This window comes from Loxodonta africana, chromosome 2, assembly GCF_030014295.1.
Source record: "Loxodonta africana isolate mLoxAfr1 chromosome 2, mLoxAfr1.hap2, whole genome shotgun sequence".
Taxonomy (NCBI): domain Eukaryota; kingdom Metazoa; phylum Chordata; class Mammalia; order Proboscidea; family Elephantidae; genus Loxodonta; species Loxodonta africana.
Genome location: NC_087343.1, coordinates 32,793,560 through 32,808,904, shown reverse-complemented (window position 1 = coordinate 32,808,904; position 15,345 = coordinate 32,793,560).

Genomic DNA, 15,345 nt, shown 5'->3' with positions numbered 1-15,345 from the left:
GCAGAGGTCAGATATCAGAACGCTGAAAGGTTAATCCAAGAAGAGGCATATTTTAATAAAGGAAAAATGAGGACCATGAGATGCAATGAAAGTGGGTAGGTGTGTGGCATTGTGGATGGTTCATGCTATGTGGGCTTCTGAGTATGAAAAATAAATGCTGTGAACCTACATTATTTCAGAGTTTTCACTAATGTTAATTTTTCAATAAATCTTTTATAAATTAATATAATTTTGAGAAGTCATTTATTTTATTACCAATTTTTTTATATATATTCTTGTAAATTGTAGGTATAAAGTGTAATGATATGGCTTACTGGGAAACAATGGGAACTTATGTATTTTCAAGTATTGCGATTTGAAAAAGTATGTTGCTCAAGACTATACCACCCTGCCTGTTGTTGTTGTTAGGTGCCATCGAGTCAGTTCCAATTCATAGCGACCCCATACACAACAGAACAAAACACTGCCCGCTCCTGTGCCATCCTTACAATCTTTGTTATACTAGAGCTCATTGTTGCAGCCACTGTGTCAATCCACCTCGTTGAGGGTCTTCCTCTTTTCCACTGACCCTGTACTTAGCCAAGCATGATGTCCTTCTCCAGGGACTGATCCCTTCTGACAACAGGTTCAAAGTATGTAAGACACAGTCTCTCCATCCTTGCTTCTAAGAAGCATTCTGGTCGTACTTCTTCCAAGACAGATTTGTTCGTTCTTTTGGCAGTCCATTATATATTCAATATTCTTCGCCAACAGGACAATTCAAAGGTGTCAATCCTTCTTCAGTCTTCCTTATTCATTGTCCAGCTCTCACATGCATATGATGCGACTGAAAATAGCATGGCTTGGGCCAGATGTACCTTAACCTTCAAAGTGACATCTTTGCTTTTCACACTTTAAAGAGGTCCTTTGCAGCAGATTTACCCAATACAATGCGTAATTTGATTTCTTGACTGGTTGCTTCCATGGCAATCCCACCTATACATTTAAAAAAAAATTTTTTTAATTGTACTTTAGATGAGGGTTTACAGAACAAGCAAATTTCTTATTATGTAACTAATACACATATTGTTTTGTGACCTTGGCTACCAATCCCACCACATGTCAACACTCTCCCCTTTTAACCTTGGGTTCTTCATTACCAACTGTCCTGTCCCCTCTTGCCTTTTTGTCCTTGTCTTTGGGCTGGTGTGCCACTTTAGTCTTGTTTTATTTTATGGGCGTCTCTAATCTTTGGCTGAAGGTTGAACCTCAGGAGTGACTTCACTATATATTTTTTTAAATTATATTGAAATGTCATCCTCTTTTTATAAAAATGTAGATTGTAACTATAATCCTCTTATTTATTCATATTAATGATCTGTTTAATTAATCCAAAAGTTTTAAATAAATTATTACATACAATAATCTTTATACCCACATTTTTATATATTAAAAATGCATATTTTTAGTATATTTAAAATAGGACAAAAGAATGATTATTAAATTTTACCTCCATTTAGCTTATTAGGGGATTAAACAGTAGATATCCCAGAGTATAGTTTATATTTCTAACCAATACTTGATCACCCATTCACTGTACGGAAGCATACTGAATGAACAGTGTTTTATTTATCTTATTTCACAAGCAACTGACAAATTACCTAATACAAAAGTATATAAAATATGCTGTTTGAGTGAAATGTTCTTTTTGTTAGGTGCCGTTGAATCGAGTGAATTTTGACTCATAGCAACTTATGCGACAGAGTAGAACTGCCCATAGAGTTTTCTAGGCTGTAATCTTTATGGGAGCAGATGGCCAGGTCTTTCTCTCATGGAGCCTCTGGGTGAATTTGATGTGCAAATTTTTTGGTTAGCGCCCAGCTGAGCACCAAGGCTCCTTGAAATGTATGTTAGCGCTCATAAAATTTAAGCAATAACATGGCCAAAGATTATTGTGTAGCTAGGTGAGTATTCAAGTTCCATATTTTATGAAAATTTCAAAACAACTCCGAATAATAAAAATTAAGTATAATTACTAACTATATAACATCTTTCATTCTCTGGACCAATATTAACTCCTGTAGCTATCGAGTTGATTTCAACTCATATTGACCCTATAAGACAAAGTAGAGCTGCACCATAGGGTTTCAGAGCTACAAATCTTTACAGAAGCAGACTGTCACATATTTCACTCCTGGATCAGCTAGTGAGTTCAAACCATGGACCTCTGTGTTAGCAGTCAAGTGCTTAACTACAGCGCCACCAGGGGTCTTTGAACAAATATTACATTAGTACTAATCAAGTTAAAAAAAAAAAAACAAGTAGCAAGTATTATACAAGGTATTTAGCATATGAAAATAAACGAAGAGATTCTCTGATTTCAAGGATCTCATGGACATGTTAAAATGTTTGCCGACACAATATTTTAAGATACTTGTTAGAGATTTGTTCAGCATACAGCAAAGCACAGAGGAGGAAGGGCATAACTCGAGATAAACAGTTCGTTATTGATTTACTTGCTGTTTAGGGGAAAATCAGTGATGTCTGCTTTGAGCATAGAATTTTATTCTTTATTTTTAAATGGGAAAATAAAGAATATTAAAATTGATACATTAAACTATTTATTGGAGAACAAAATTCCATGTTTTTCCATTGAAGTTTTTTTTTTAATATGGTAATCTTTTTTTTTTTTAAATCTATCATAAATTAATTATGAGCCTTAAGAAAAATACAGGTGAAAAAAGAGGAATGAGTTGAATTTTGTAGAACTAAGCAGAGAAGGAATATATTCCAGGGAGTGCGAGAAGCAGGTGCAAAGGGCAGACCCATGAAAACTCATGAAACTTTGCAACAAGTGAGAAGTAGTTGAGTAGAGTTAGAGCAGGAATTTTTTAGTGACAGGAAATGTGGCTGAGAAGCAGACAAGAGCAAAACCACAATGGCCTCGATTTACTGCCAAAAAGAATTTTAATTCAAACTAGGACCTGGGAAGGCAATGACACATGTAAATTGCAGAGGCATGACCACATTTCCATCTCAGAGCAATCACACTGGCAGCACTGTGGAGGATGGTCACAACAGAGGCCAGAATTTGAGCTCCTGAACTAAGAGATAATGAGCACTTGAACTAGCCCAAAGCCAGTAGAAATAGGGTGGATAGAAGGTTTCAAAAACGATATAAGACATACAGTCAGCAAGACTTTCTGTCTGATTTGAAATGAAAAGAAAGAACAGCCCAGAGAAGATTCAAGAATGACCCAACTTTACTGGCTCTAGAAACGTATCAATCACATATACGTATCACTTAGATTTTAAGAATTGGCCTAAACGTTTTTTAATGAAGGTTGTCCACAAATTATACTTCTTTTTTATTTATTTTTTTCCCCAGCACTCAAAAGCAGTAATTGTACTTTTAATTATGGTATAAATGTCATATGAAATAGTAAGTTTAGCATATCTCTTTCAATAAGCCTTTCTCTCATATGCTTGAATATTCCAAAGCATGGTTTGTGATATTAAATTAGCAGTAATAAAAAATATATGTTGTTGTTGTTGTTAGGTGCTGTCGAGTCAGTTCCAACTAATAATGACCCTACCTACAATAGACCAAAACTCCGCCTGGTCCTGCGCCATCCTCACAATCGTTGTTATGCTTGAGCCCATTGTTGTAGCCATTGTGTCAATCCATCTCTTTGAGAGTCTTCCTCTTTTTTGCTGACCTTCTACTTTACCAAACATGATGTCTTTCTCCAGGGACTGACCCCTCCAGATAACAAGTCCAGGCTATGTGATACATAGTCTCACCATCCTTGCTTCTAAGGAGCATTCTGGCTGTACTTCTTCCAAGAAAATTTGTTCATTCTCCTGGCAGTCCATGGTATATTCAAAATTAGCCAACACCGTAATTCAGAGGCATCAATTCTTCTTCGGTCTTCCTTATTCATTGCCCAGCTTTGAAATGCAAATGATACAACTGAAAACACCATGGCTTAAATATATAGTTAAATCAAAAATGTACTGTATTAGTTTTTTAGGGCTGCTGTAACAAAATTTAAAAAAATAATTGGGTGGTTTATAAGAACAAAGATGTATTAGTTCACACTCCTAGAAGCTAGTAGTTTAAATTCTGGGTGTCAGCAAGGCTATGTTCTCTCCAAAAGTTCAGGGGAAAAATTCTTGCTTGTCTTTCTCAGCTGCCATATGATCCTTGGTTTGCAACTGTGGTGTAACACTGCCCTCACATGTTTTCTTTTAAAAGGAGTCACTCAGATTGGATTAGGACCCGCCCTAATGGTGCAAACAGTTAAGCACTCAATTTATTAGGCAAAAGATTGGCAGCTCTAGGCCATTCAGAGACACTTGGGAAGACAGATCTAGTGATCTGCTTCCACAGGTCACTGCCTTGAAAACCCTATGGCGAAGTTCTACTCTGCACACACGGGGCCACCAGGGGTTGGAGTCGACTCCATGACAACTAACAATAACAACAACAACTCCATTATGACCTCACTTAACAGATAACATCTTCAAAAACACTATTTCCAAACAGGATCGCATCCATCAGTGCCAGGAATTAGAACTTCAATGTATATTTTTTGGGTACACAATTCTATCTATAATAGATACTAATTATAAAATCTAATTAGATTAAGAAAATAAAATAATGATGTAGTACTTGCCTACGTACACTGCCCACTGATTTGCAGCAGCAGCGCATTATGTAAAAAGCTAGTATGGAATACTTACAAGATTCCACTTTCACAATCCTGCATTGGGTCAGTTTTACTCTGTCCCATAGGGTCACTATGAGTTGGAATCAAGTCAATGACATTTTGTCTTTTTTTTTTTGATATAGAGTACTGAAAGTTTACATTTTTCGTTAAAACTGGAATCATTTTCCTGATGATAGTGTACAAATAAGACTAAAATCTTAGCATTCTGAGAGTGGTCAGTGAAAGTGGTCAACTTATTTGTTTATATTAAAGATGTCATAAAAAAGTGCAATTCTTGATTATTTCCAATAATATTGGATTTCTAAGTTATTAAAATTACATATATTTGTAGAAAAATAATACGAACATAAGAAAGGGTGAAATAACAGTTACTTATGATCACAATTTGGGGTAATTTAATTACATTGATTAAACAGATAAAGATGATAGATATTGAAAATTAGAGATAAGAGATAAATAGAGACAGGAAGAGAGAGAGAACAAGCTGATAGGGAGTACCTGAGCAAAATCTCTCACTGCAGGAGTACAGCTGTGTGACAAAATGCTCCAATTCTCCTGCACTGAAGTGCTTAGTGATGGAAGGCATAGCCTGGACTGAGCTCCTTGGAAAACGCTGGGGTAGCTGACTCAGCTATCCTTCCCATGGGAGTTTGTCTTAAACAGAGATATCCAAGGAACCATGGCCACCACTCACCCATTCCTTGTTTCACATAGATACTCTTCTTCATGCATGTTTGGAAAGCAAATCTTCTATGGTCCTTGAGGGTCTGTCTTTCTGAGGGAACTTTTACAAGGTAGAGGTTAGTGGTCATAAGTATAGCTCTCATTGCTGCAGGTGGTTTTGGAGGACAATTGGTACTTGTCATCTCCCTCCTCCACTGTTGTTGGGTGCCCTTCAATGAAGTCGACTCATAGTGACCCATGTGACAAGTTAGAATTGCCCCATAGGGATTTCTTGGCTGTAATCTTCACAGAAGCAGATTGCCAGGTTTTTCTCCTGCAGAGCACCTGGTGAGTTAAAGTTGCCCAAGCTAAATTCATTCCCCAATCTTTACTATCACTACAGCAGGACTTAGTAATTCAGCTAACACTGTGACCCAGAATTGGCTACATAATTTGCAGTGCCCAGTGTAAGATGAAATGCAGGACATCTTGTTCGAAATTATTTAGAATTTCAAAGTTGTGATAGCTGAGCAGTAAAACCAATAATGAGGTTGTTCCCAGTACAGAGACCTGTACAATTGCACAGGAGGTCACATGCTCATTAAGTTAGTCTCATCGTGGCACAAAGGTAATTTCTATAGAGATCAAGACCTTGGTAATCACACCTTTCTCTGGGAATGCCTTCTGCATACATCCATTTACAGTTACAATTGAGCAAGTACCGTGTTTAATAATAAAAATTCCTTTAAATTAACAAACTGGGCATGAAGAATTGAATTAATGTCAGTTACAGACGTGGAAGGGTTTGGCGGAACCTGGAATTCTCTACATTTTCAATATCTGTATTATTTGAACTGTATTCTTTTAACTATAAGTTAGCTTGGTTTCATACGCAATAAATTTTTCTGTTTCCTGGAAAAGGCCTGCAATTATGGGAAAAAAATGAAACAGAAATTTACCCTTGAAGTGTTGTGGTTTCACAAATGCATTATAAACTATTTGAACTAAAAATTGGTGTTTAAATCTCCTGTTTTCAGAGCAAATTGATCACCTGTCGGGGGAAAATTGAGTTTGAAGAAAAATATAATACTTAATTGAAAATACAAAGTTTTCTTGTTAAAAGTGTAAAAATCTTCTGCTGAAGACAAGGATATGCCCTGGGTGGTAATTATTAATACTTATGTTTACACAACACTTTCTAGGCAGTAGGAAAAATCCCAAGTGTTTCACATATCTTTTCTCATGATGCAATAGATGTTCCCATTTCTTAACTGAGGAAACAGAATAATTAAGTCAGTGATAAAATTTAGGAATTGTGGGCTTAATCAATTTAAGGTTAATTACAAATCAGTAAAACTCATGTTTATGTAATTTAAACTGTGCTTTGCAACACTTACTTTTATATTATTATACAGCAAAATCGGAACTTCCTAAGGCAGAAAACTGTCAGAGAAGGAAAACTCAAATATTTTCCACTAATAAAAAAAAACAATATAAAGTGATAAGGCTGCACCCTGTCAAAGGCTGAAAACTTGCTTGAGACTTGGAAGAAAAAGGCAGTCCCTTCTATTTCTGGCTTTCACAGGCTTCACTGTATTTCAACTCAAAAAGAAAAATGTACTCTTAAGTTTTATTAAAAGGAAAGTAATCACATACTAAGAAATAGATAATATATAGCATGTGTGTGTGTGTGCATAGCATTTACATATTATGTCAGCATCCAGGAAGAGGATATTTATCATGTTTTTCAACTGAAGTTTTAGGATTAAAAGTGTCAGTTTGAATCTTAGTTTAAAGTGTCATTTTTTTTAGCTGTATAGATGAACATGTTTTGTATAAGATTATCTATTAGAATTTTGCTTTTAAAATATTTACAATGTCAAATACAAAGAAAACTATAAAACACTACTGCAAGAAACCAAAAGAGATCTACATAAATGGAAAAACATACCATGCTCATGGATAGGTAGACTCAACATTGTGAAAAGGGCAGTTCTACCTAAAACAATCTACAAATACAATGCTGTATTGAACCAAATACAAACAGCATTCTTTGAAGAGATGAAAAAATTAATCATTAACCTTATATGGAAAAGGAAGTGATCCTGCAAAAGTGAAACATTATTGAAGATGAAGAATAAAGTAGGAGGACACACACGACCTGTCCTCAGAACCTAATATACAGCTACAGCAGTCAAAACAGCCTTGTACTGGTACAATGACAGATATGTTGACCAATGGGACAGAACTGAGAACCCAGATGTAAATCCATCCACTTACAGTCACCTGATCTTCAACAAGGGCCCAAAGCCCATCAAATGGGGAAAAGACCGTCTTTTTAACAAATTGTGCTGGCAAAACTGGATGTACATCTCCAAAAAAAAAAAAAAAAAAAAAGAAACAAGACCCATACCTCAAATCATACACAAAAACTAATTCAAAATGGATCAAAGATCTAAACATAAAACCAAAAACTATAAAGATGATAGAAAAAAATTGGATCAATGGTAGAGCCTCTAATACTCGGTATTAACAGGGTACAAACCATAACTGATAACACACTAACTCCAGAAGATAAGCCAGACAACTTGAATCTTCTAAATTAAACACTTATGCTCATCAAAAGACTTACCAATAGAGTAAAAAGAGAACCTACAGACTGGGAAAAAAAAATTTGGTTATGACAAATCCGACAACGGTCAAATCTCTAAAATCTACAGAAAAATCCAACACCTCTACAACAAAAAGATAAATAATCCAATTAAAAAATGGGCAAAGGAAATGAACAAAGAAGACATTCGAGCAGCTGACAGACACAGGAGGAAAAGGTCATGATCACTAGCCATTAGAGAAATGCAAATCAAAACCATAATGAGATACCATCACGCCCTGGCATTACTGTCACAAATAAATTAAAAAAAAATAGAAAATAACAAATGTTCGAGAGGCTGTGGGAAGATTGGAACTCTTATGCATTGCTGGTGGGAACGTAAAATGGTACAAGCATTTTGGAAAATGATATGGCACTTCCTTAGAAAGCTAGAATTAGAAATACCATATGATCCAGCAATCCCACTCCTAGGAATATATGGTAGAGAAATAAGAGTCGTCACACAAATAGACATATGCACACCCATGTTCGTTGCAGCATTGTTCACAACAGCAAAAACATGGAAACAACCTAGATGCCCATCAACAGATGAATGGATAAACAAACTATGGTACATACACACAATGGAGTATTAGGTGTCGAGAAAGAACAACAATAAACCTGTGAAGCATCTCATAACATGGATGAATCTGGAGGGCATTCTACTGAGTGAAAAAGTCAATCACAAAAGGACAAATATTGTATAAGACCACTACTGTAAAAACTCATGAAAAGGTTTACACACAAAAAGAAATAATCTTTGATGGTTACTAGGGAAGGGATGGGTGAGGATGGAAAAACACTAAATAGACAATAGATAAGTGGTAACTTCAGTGAAGGGTAAGACAGTACACAATACTGGAGAAGCCAGCTCAACTTGTACAAGGCAAGGTCCTGGAAGCTCCATAGGCACATCCAAACTCCCTGAGGGACCCAATTTCTGGGCTGAGGGCTATGGGGGCCATGCTCTTGGGGAACATCTAGCTCAATTGGCATAACATAATTTATAAAGAAAATGTTCTACATTCTACTTTGGTGAGTAACATCTAGGGTCTTTAAAGCCTGTGAGTTACCATCTAAGATACTCCACTGGTCTCAGCCTTTGGGAGCAAGGAATAATGAAGAAAACTAAAGATACAAGAGAAAGATTAGGCACAATCACACCTCCATGATGCACCACTTAATACAATATCCTGTAAAAACAGTAATTTGTGGCACATGCCCATTTCTTCAGTTTCAAACAGTTATACAGGTCCCTGACTGGTGGTAGCACGCACTGACAGTAGGAAAGTAACGTCCCAAGAAACCTGAGAGGCAAAAAAATATAGTAATGTTCCATTACTCCTCAAAGGGTTTACTCTCTATAGTAACTATGTATTTACGAGAAGACAGAGAAAGTCTAAACAGTCCTATGCCCTCTCTCTTCTTTTCCTGTTGTCTGTCTGATCAGGAGTCTATGCCTCTCCAGAAATCACTGGATCATTTTTAAGCCCCATTTTAAGTTCATCATCAGTGAACCTGTTAGTATTTGAAATACCAGTGGCATAGCCTTCAGCATCATAGAAATGTTGCCAGGTGGAAACCCCAGGTTCTGCTTGGTGTGACTCATATTGGCCAAAAAACAAGTAACTGAGGTTGGAGAGCAGAAAATAGCCTTTATTTCACTGCGCAAGGAAAGGAGCTGTTGCCACCAAGACTGTTCAGCGAGGATGAAGGGAAAGGTTACTTTTAAGGGGTTTATAAGTAGGATGTTCATACGAGTCACATCAGCAACATTCTTAATCATACTATGTAGGTGCAATGGGGTTTACATATAACTTTGTGCATCACCAGGATTTTAATATAAAGTCACAGGGCTTGTCAAGCAAACGAAACCGGATTCTAATTTAAAGCTGTGGGGAGGTCCAAGCAAGCTGCTTGAGGCAGTGGAATTTTTCACAGCCTGGGGACCTCTGTCATGTTACAACACTCAAGTCAGCACAGTATAACAAACTGACAAATGGGTGGTATACTTTCCTAATCAATATTAAAACCACATAGCAATTTCATAAGATAATAATTTAGAATTACTTATGAAAAGAAAAATTGTGATGGTAGAGAAGAAGAGGAAATCCTGGTTGCATAGTGGTTAAGTGCTACAGCTGCTAACCAAGAGGTCAGCAGTTCGAATCCACCAGGCGTCCCTTGGAAACTCTATGGGGCAGTTTTAGTCTGTCCTATATGGTCGCTATGAGTCAGAACCGACTTGACGGCAGTGGGTTTAGTTTTTTTTGTTTTTTTTAGAGAAGAAGAAATTGCAATGAGAAGACAGAAATTCAGATTCAACCTACTCTTGTGAAATCACCATATATGTAAGTTTAGAGCTCTACTATTGATGTGTAAGATCAATGTTGAATTAGGACACTATATATTTCCACGCATATTGCTATTTTTGGAAGATTGCAATATTTTCATCATGTGCTCAAGAGTGACAAAGCTGGAACATTTTTAATTTAAAGGAATTTTCATTCATTTAAAGGAACATTAAAGGCAAATTTGGAACAAACCCCTCAGTTAGAAAAGCTTGAATTTTGTTCTTTCACTCTATTCATTGCGGTGAACAACTAGGAGTGTTCGCATTATTTGTGAAGCCTTTTCTGAGGAAGAGCAAGGCTGTTATTTTAAGTCACTATCAGAAATATTTGACATTAGGGATAACTTTGAGTAGAGTAACTTAAGTCTCCTGAATTATTGCTGATTATAAAGGGGTAAAGAAAGTGCCAGGAGAGAACATAATCTTTAAATTGCTTCTAAAAAAAATCAATGTTTCTTTTCCTCTTCAACTGCAGCTGTTAGGCCCATTTGAACCTAGTATTATTTGCACTAAAGTAGTTATTTGTCACATAACGCTATTTATTTGTTGTTTAGATTTTTACCGCAGTTATTCAATTAAAACCAAAACCAAATTCATTGCCTTACTCGATTCTGACTCGCAGTGACCCTATTAGGACAGAGCAGAACTGCCTCATAGAGTTTCCAAAGCTGTAAATCTTTACAGAAGCAGGCTGAGAGATCTTTCTCCTGTGGAGGAGCTGGTAGGTCCTATCCACTGGCCTTTCAGTTAACAGGCAAGTGCTCAACCACTGGGCCACCAGGGCTTATTCGTTCAATTAAATCTAGTGAAAATTACCACAGTTCTTAAATGACAAACAACATACTAGGTTAGGAGTACAATGATGATAAGAAATCTATATTTTCAAGGGCATTAAAGTTTAGTGAGGCCCTGGGTAACGCCAATGGTTAATGCGCCAGGCTGCTAACCAAAAGTTCAGAGGTTCAAGTCCACCCAAAGTGCCTTGGAACAAAGGGCTGGAGACCTACTTCTGAAAGGTCAACCACTGATAAACTTATAGAGCACAGTTCTACTCTGACTCACATAGGCTTTCATGATTCAAAACTGATTCAAAGGCATTTTTTTTTTTTTTGGATGGATATTTACACATAAAGAAATGGTTCTCATGCAATAAGATAAACATTAAAACATAAATTTGCACTAAACTGTGCTTTGGGAGATTAGATGAGTGTATTCATGTCCCCTTTGACTTTCAAGAAGTGTACACCTAAACTGCATAGTGAATGCTAGAAAAATTAATAAGATGATTAAATATATGAATGTCCTGCTGTGGAACATTAACCCACAGGTGTAAAAAGCAAGGTGTATTTGACCATGATTCTTTATGATTATATTAACCTGTGAGGGAAAGGATGAGGAGACAAGACATGGACCTATAGGCTGGAGAATAATTCCATCTATTCCTGAAGGGAGGGCATAAGACTCAATGCAAACTCTGGAGTTAATCTATTTGGAAACTTGACTTCATTTAATCACCTGAGCACTCTTGGCTAAACTGCTTGTTTCTCTCTATGTCAGTTTTTTCATCTTTAAAATATATCTGAGAGTGATACAGAGTTAAGTAAGATATGAAAGCATTGATCTAAGAGAAAACTCAACAAATATAAACTATTATGATTTCATCAAATCTATTTTCCATGTATACATTATTCAACAAATGTTTATTCATTCATACCGTGTTTCCATTAATGCCTAAAACATTAGAAACTCATGTGACCATTTTGTCCCTTGTTATTATCAATGCTTACCTCCCTATATCGTGATAAAGGAGACATTGTCTTCAAAATTTCCAACTCAGAATATTTGAGATTAATGAACTTTGTTTCAACATTTATAAATTGTCTACGTATTAATATTTCTTTTTAAAATTTTTTTATGCTAATTGATGTTTAAAGGTGCCCAGATAAGACTCTTCAAGATCATAGGCATAAAACTTATTATTTCTCAAGGTTTCAGTTAGTAAGCCCCCACACATCTGTCACCTGTACTGAAGGCACTGGCTAAAAACAAAGCACCGGAATTGACAGAGTACCAACTGAAATGTTTCCACTAATGGATGCAGCACTGGAAGTGCTCATTCATCTCTGTCAAGAAATTAGGAAGACAGCTACCTTGTCAACAGGCTGGAAGAGATCCATAATTTTGCCTATTCTCAAGAAAGGTGATCCAACTGAATGCGGAAATTATCAAATAATATCATTAATATCACATACAAACAAAATTATGCTGAAGATCATTCAAAAGTGGCTGCAGCAGTATATCCACAGGGGACTGCCAGAAATTGTAGCCAGGTTTAAAAGAGAATGCAGAACCAGGGATAGCACTGCTGATGTCAGGTGGATCCTGGCTGAAAACAGAATACCGGAAAGATGTTTACCTGTGTTTTATTGACTATGCAAAGACATTCAACTATGTGGGTCATAACAAATTATATATAGCACTGTGGAAAACGGAAATTCCTCAACACTTAATTGTACTCATGAGGAACCTGTACATGGATCAAGAGGCAGTCGTTTGAACAAGACAAGGGAATACTGCATGGTTTAAAGTCAGGGAAGGTTTGTGTCAGGGTTATATCCTTTCACCACACTTATTTAATCTGTATGCTGAGCAAATAATCCAAGAAGCCAGAGTATATGAAGAAGAATGGGGTGTCAGGATTGGAGGAAGACTCACTAACGACCTGTATTATGCAGATGACACAACCTTGCTTGCTGAAAGTGAAGAGGACTTGAATCACGTACTGATGAAGATCAAGGACCACAACCTTCGGTATGGATTACATCTCAACATAAGGAAAACAACAATCCTCACAACTGGCCAATAAGCAAAATCATGATAAATGGAGAAAAGTTTGAGATTGTCAAGTATTTCATTTTACTTGGATCCACAATCAACAGCCATGGAAGTAGCAGTCAAGAAATCAAAAGATGCATTGCATTGGGCAAATTGGCTGCAAAGGACCTCTTCAAAGTGTTGAAAAGCAAAGATATTACCTTGAGGACTAACACACACCTGACTCAAGCTGGATAATAAATAAGGAAGACTGAAGAAAAATTGACATCTTTGCATTGCAGTGTTGTCAAAGAATATTGAACATACCGTGGTCTGCCAAAAGAATTAACAAATCTGTCTTGGAAGACATACAAACAGAATGTTCCTTTGAAGCAAGGATGACAAGACTACTTCACACATACTTTGAACATGTTGTTGAGAGGGATCAGTCCCTGGAGAAGAACATCTTGCTTGGAAAAATGGAGGGTCAGTGAGAAAGAGGAAGACCCTCAACTAGATGGATTTACACAGAGGCTGAAACAACAGGCTGAAGCATAGCAACAATTGTTAGGATGGCGCAGCACTAGGCAGTATTTTGTTCTGTTGTGTGTAGGGTTGCTATGAGTGGAAACCGACTCAACTTGAGAGCACCTAACAACAACAACCTTGCTTGCTGAAAGTGAAGAGGACTTAAAGCACTTACTAATGAAGATCAGAGACCGCAGCCTTCAGTATGCATTACACTTCAACGTAAAGGAAAAAAAAAAAAAAAATCCTCACAACTGGACCAATAAGCAACAATATGGTAGTCAGGCAATTAGAAAATGCTAACAAATTTTGTTTTTCAGCAGAAAACATCCTCATGGTCCACTATTGTGGAATTTCAAGGTCAAGAGTAAAAGAAGGAGGAGACAACAGGCACAGCATTTCTAACACAAAGAGCTTCTCTGAGGAAAAAGTTGGCATGGGGCTAGAGGCATTATGAGAGAGCTGAAATTCTTCCCTTCCTCTCGGTTTGATTAGCAAGGTATACCCAATCTAGTGTTTTTCTTACCAACCAGTCATTTGAAGGTGAGGGAGTGAAGGTGCACATGGAAGTGCAGCTGTGGATAGAGGCAAAGCAGGAAAAACTGGCTGAGCAACTAGAAGGGACTCTTAGAAAAACATGATCTTCAGGGCTCCATTCATCCACAGCACAGGAAATTTAACAAGACACGAAATGCATTCACTCACAAGGTAGAATTATTAACAGTATCACAGAAGACAGTATGGTCAGATTCCTTCAAAAGCTGTTGTTGTTGTTGTTAGGTGCCATCGAGTCGGTTCCGACTCATAGCAACACTAAGTACAACAGAACAAAACACTGCCTGGTCCTGAGCCATCCTTACAACCGTTGTTATGCTTGAGCCCATCGTTGCAGCCACTGTGTCAATCCACCTCGTTGAGGCTCTTCCTCTTTCCGCTGACCCTGTACTCTGCCAAGCATGATGTCCTTCTCCAGGGACTGATCCTTCCTGACAACATGTCCAAAGTATGTAAGACGCAGTCTCGCCATCCTTGCCTCTAAGGAGCATTCTGGCTGCACTTCATCCAAGACAGATTTGTTTGTTCTTTTGGCAGTCCATGGTATATTCAATATTCTTCACCAACACCACAATTCAAAGGCATCAATTCTTCTTCAGTCTTCCTTATTCATTGTCCAGCTTTCATGTGCATATGATGTGATTGAAAATACCATGGCTTGGGTCAGGCGCACCTTAGTCTTCGATGTGACATCTTTGCTTTTCAACCCTTTAAAGAGGTCTTTTGCAGCAGATTTGCCCAACACAATGTGTCTCTTGATTTCTTGACTGGTGCTTCCATGGCTGTTGATTGTGGATCCAAGTAAAACAAAATCTATGACAATTTCAATCTTTGATCTGTTTATCATGATGTTGCTCATTGGTCCATTTGTGAGGATTTTTGTTTTCTTTATGTTGAGGTGTAATCCATACTGAAGGCTGTGGTCTTTGATCTTCATTAGTAAGTGCTTCAAGTCCTCTTCACTTTCAGCAAGCAAGCTTGTGTCATCTGCATAACGCAGGTTGTTAATGAGTCTTCCTCCAATCCTGATGCCCCATTCTTCTTCATATAGTCCAGCTTCTCGGATTATT